This window comes from Lipotes vexillifer, unplaced genomic scaffold (assembly GCF_000442215.2).
Source record: "Lipotes vexillifer unplaced genomic scaffold, Lipotes_vexillifer_v1.1 scaffold625, whole genome shotgun sequence".
NCBI classification, from domain to species: Eukaryota; Metazoa; Chordata; class Mammalia; order Artiodactyla; family Lipotidae; genus Lipotes; species Lipotes vexillifer.
The window spans coordinates 1,406,790-1,411,211 of record NW_006771655.1 but is presented as its reverse complement, the minus strand read 5'-3'; the positions used below and the strand labels follow the sequence as shown (position 1 = coordinate 1,411,211).

Genomic DNA, 4,422 nt, shown 5'->3' with positions numbered 1-4,422 from the left:
CAGCAGGATTTGAGCCTGACAGAGGGTCATAAACATGCCTCAGGAGCAGAGCTGTGCTACTCTCCAGAAACTTACATGCGAAACTCTTGGGAAGAGATTTGATTATTTTAGGAACAGATATTGGTGTCTATTTGGAAATTCGATCTGGCAAGCATCTGTTAGGCACTGACTGTTTGCCAGAGGCTCTGAAGACTAAGAATTGCACACCTTAAGGAGATTACAGTGGATGGGGCAGATGTGCGCCTGTACAGGTGCCCTCGTCTGAAGGAGACCAAGGTTTGTCTCACTTTCCCCCAGAAGCAGAGCGTGTGAGTTCAGTGAAAATGTGGGTGCAGGTGTTTATTTAGAGGTGATCCCAGGAAGTATGGGCAAAGGAGACAGAGAAGGGAAAGACACCAGTGCAGGCGCGTCAGTGAGTGAGCCCATCCCCTCACTGAACATCTGGCCTGGGTCCCCCAGGAGCCTCAGGGAGATTGGATAGAAGCCACTGTAGTGTTGCTAACTGAGGGAGAAAGTGCAGGGATTTATTCATCAGCTCCCATGCCTTATTCCTTGAGAACGACTTCCAGGGACATTAACATCCAGGCATGCAGGCTTATCTCTCCACCTCACCCTTGTAGGCCAGTCATACCCATGGCCAGAGAATGACCTCAGATAGGAACTGGTAGGTGTTTGCAGAAAGTCATGGGTTGGTAAGTAAGCGGCAAGTGACAGAGACTGTGGGCAGGGCATGGGCAACACCAGCTCCAGAGCGATACTAGCCAAGCGTGAAAAGTGCACTGCGTGCCTTACACCGCGTACCCCAGGTCCAGGGTCAGAGTGGGTCAAAGGACCTACAGCTGAGACCGAGAACTGTCCAACTCCTTGAAGAAAACATAGGGGGGAAAGCTTGATGACATTGGATTTGTCAGTGATTTCTTAGACATGACACCAAAATCACAGGCAAAGAAAAAATAGATGAATTGGACTTCATCACAATTAAACACTTCTGCACATCAAAGGACACTATCAACAGAGTGAAAGGCAACCCATGGAATAGGGGGAAGTGCTTGTAAATCCTACACCTGATAAGGGATTAATGTTCAGAAAATATAAAGGACTCCTGCAACTCAACAGCCAAGCAAACAGCCTGATTTAAAAACTGAGCAAAGGGGCTTCCCTGGTGGTGTGGTGGTTGAGAGTCCGCCTGCCGGTGCAGGGGACGCGGGTTCGTGCCCCGGTCCGGGAAGATCCCACATGCCGCGGAGCGGCTGGGCCCATGAGCCATGGCCGCTGAGCCTGCGCGTCCGGAGCCTGTGCTCCACAACGGGAGAGGCCACAGCAGTGAGAGGCCCGCGTACCGCAAAAAAAAAAAAAAAACTGAGCAAAGGACTGGAATAGATGTTTCCCCAAAGATGATGTACAATGGCTAATTGAGCATGTGGGAAAATGCTGTACCTCACTAATCAGCAGGGAAATGAAATCAAGTGATACGCGCTCCCACCCGGTAGGACGGCTACTTTGGAAACAGTCTAAACAAGAGAAAAACAACAAGTGTTGGTGAGGGTGTGGAGAAATTGGAACTCTTTTTTGCCTTGCTGGTGGGAGTGTATAATTGCACAGCCATTGTGGAAAATGGTATGATGTGTCCTTAAAAAGTTAAACGCAGAATTACCATATGATTCAGCAGTTCTGCTTCTGGATATATACCCAAAAGAACTGAAAACAGAGACTTGAACAGATACTCACACACCCATGTTCATAACAGCATTATTCACAACAGCCAAAAGGCGGAAGCAACAACCTAAGTGTCTATCCGCGGATGAATGGATAAATGAAATGTGGTCCGTCCATACAATGGACCGTTATTCAGCCTTAAAAGAGAATGAAATTCTGATACATGTTACCACATATATGAACCTTGAAGGCATTACGCTCTGTGAAATAAGCCAGTCATGAAAGAACAAATACTGTATGATTCCATTTACGTGAGGTACCTGGAGTCAAACTCACAGAGACAGAAAGCGGGAGAGGGGGAGGGGGCTGGGGAGAAAGGAATGTAGAGCAGGTGTCTAATGGGGACAGAGTCTCAGTTTGGGGAGATGAAGTTCTGGAAAGGGATACTGGTGATGGTTGCACAACTGTGTAAATTGATGCCACAGTACTGTGCACTTAAAAATGGTTAAAATGGTAAATTTCATGTTATGTATATTTAGCCACAATTTTTAAAAAGCATGCAGCAGGTACCGAGAGGGAAGGGCATTTTAACTGAGGGCCTGGGAAGCCTTCCTGGAGGAGGTGGCATGCTCCCTGGCCCCGATGGATGGGTGGACTTCGGCAGGCTGCAGTGCAGGCGGGGGGTAGGAATGGGGAAAGTTGTCGCAGGCGGAGGCACTCAGGTCAGAGGAGGGCAGCTGGGATGTTTCAGAGAGCGCGAAGCACAGGAAGCCAAGCCCTTCTCTCCGTGTTCAGTCAACAGATACTCACTGGATACCTGCTGTGCACGAGGCACTGTTGTAGGCCTGGAGAGATCGGCTAAAACAGAACAGACAAAAGTGCCTGTGCTCCTGGTCTCCTGCGGGGAGAGACAGACACAAACCAAACAAGCATAGTGAGTGGAGGGTCCCGTGGAGCGCGGAGCAAGGGGAAGAGCTCGGCTGGGAGGGGCGAGCTCACCATTGTCAGAGGCCTGTGGAGGCAGAGGCCCCCGTCCGTGTGGCTCCGGTCCTCCGAATGATGGCTTTATGGTCACTAAAGAAACCAGATGTGGTTTTGATTTCTCTGCTCGAGGTTGCTCAAGGCAGTGGTGTTCTTCCTGCAGATCTACCAACCTCTAAATACTTGGTGTCTCATGGGAACTTTGAGAAAAACTTTTTCCTTGGAACTCCTCCAGCTGCGGATGCAAGGGACCAAGGCTTCAGAGGCCCCTGCCAAGGGGTTCTTCAGTTCCCCATTGTCCTTGCTAATAGCCTCAGACGGGCATCAACTGCCCCGGTGGGCTTGGGCTCCACGCCCAGTTTGGCATGTTTGGCAAAATTATTCAAGGGCATTTCTCACTGAAGCTAAAAGTGATCTGCTATTGTGCCTAGGTACCTTCTCAATAATTTCAGTAGGCCATTTGGAAAATTGACCTAATTTCCTGAAGAATACCGTCTTCTCTATCCCACCCAAACTACATATGGTCCCAGTTTCTCTGTTGGTTGTGGTTCTTTTGCATTAAACGGTAGGTTATGCATTTATATGCTTAAATGGAAAGCTGTTGTCTCTGTATATTTGGATCACTCCAGGGTCCAACCATGCAGTTCCTAGATCCACACTCCTGTTCTGTGTTTTACCAATAAATAAATAAACGAATAAGCCTGCTGCGGAGTTGCCTTTTATCACCTTCATTTTTCTCTGCCGATGAAAATACATTCTTTGTAACATTCCATTGATTTCCAAATGTGCAAGTTTTCAAACATGTTATAAATGAGAAGAAAAGAAACTGCTGGACTGTTTGTCAAGCTGTCACATTATTTTATTTATCCTCTCTTGTCAGTAGAAAAGTCCAGAAGTGTATTGAGATAAAAATGGGAGTACACGTAAAGATAAAATTGTAAATGGGGTATACGGCCGTATTCCCTCCCATTTCTCTCTCCCTCCCACTGTTGTACAGTAAACAAGAAGTGAGTCGGCCGGTGCAGACTCTCCTCGGAGGGAGCAGCAGGGCTTCTGTGACTGGGCTCGTCCAGCGGCACTGCCCAGCGCCTTCGCGGCTGTGAGCGGGTTCTCGCTAACGAGCGATTAAGGACACAGCATTTAGAAGGATAGGAGAGTCTTCTCTGGCAGCTGCACACACGAGGGATTATTAACGCAGAAATTTACACGCCTGCTTCACCTCTTCAGGAGCTGGGTGGGCAGAAACTAAAAAGTGAGTTTGGGGAAAGTGAAAGGTGGGAGGAGCTTTCTATTTAGTGAACAAGATTTTTCCAGTTAGGAGAAAATTCATGCTGTTTATTTCAGTTTTCACAATAAAGTGCGTCTTAAAATTGCCCAGGTTCTGCCTTGAGAAACTCACCTCTTGGAATCTGAGGGAATGACCTGGTTTGCCTGTTGCCTATACACCTTTTACTGTAGCACATGTTAACAACAACAAAAATAATAATAATTTCTGTGGGTTCTTGGAGATTATATATATAATATATACACACACACACACATATATATCTCCTAGTCTCTTGAAACGTATGTGCCCTGGAGCGTTTAGCTCTACAGGATTTGAGCTATCAAGACGCCAGCTCCCATGGTGGCAAGCGATCAGACACACCTGTTGAGATGCTTTTGCAGGAAGGGGAGCACTTAATCCCTTTGCCAGGCCGTTTTAATAATGCCGAGAAAGGTGACAGACTCCGAAGGGTTGCAAAAGCAACTGATGAGTGGAAACGCCACTTGAGCCCCACCACC

General features: G+C 47.6%; 2 protein-coding genes across 2 annotated transcripts in view; both read left to right on the top strand.

The window, feature by feature from the left end:
- SDK1 (sidekick cell adhesion molecule 1) overlaps nucleotides 1–4,422 on the top strand; it is a gene marked incomplete at its 5' end in the record, with an annotated part of 365,000 nt that overhangs the window by 100,226 nt on the left and 260,352 nt on the right. The gene's annotated exons all lie outside the window — the stretch shown is intronic.
- The window catches only part of LOC103079902 (cytosol aminopeptidase-like), a 50,895-nt gene that overhangs the window by 40,815 nt on the left and 5,658 nt on the right, over nucleotides 1–4,422 (top strand).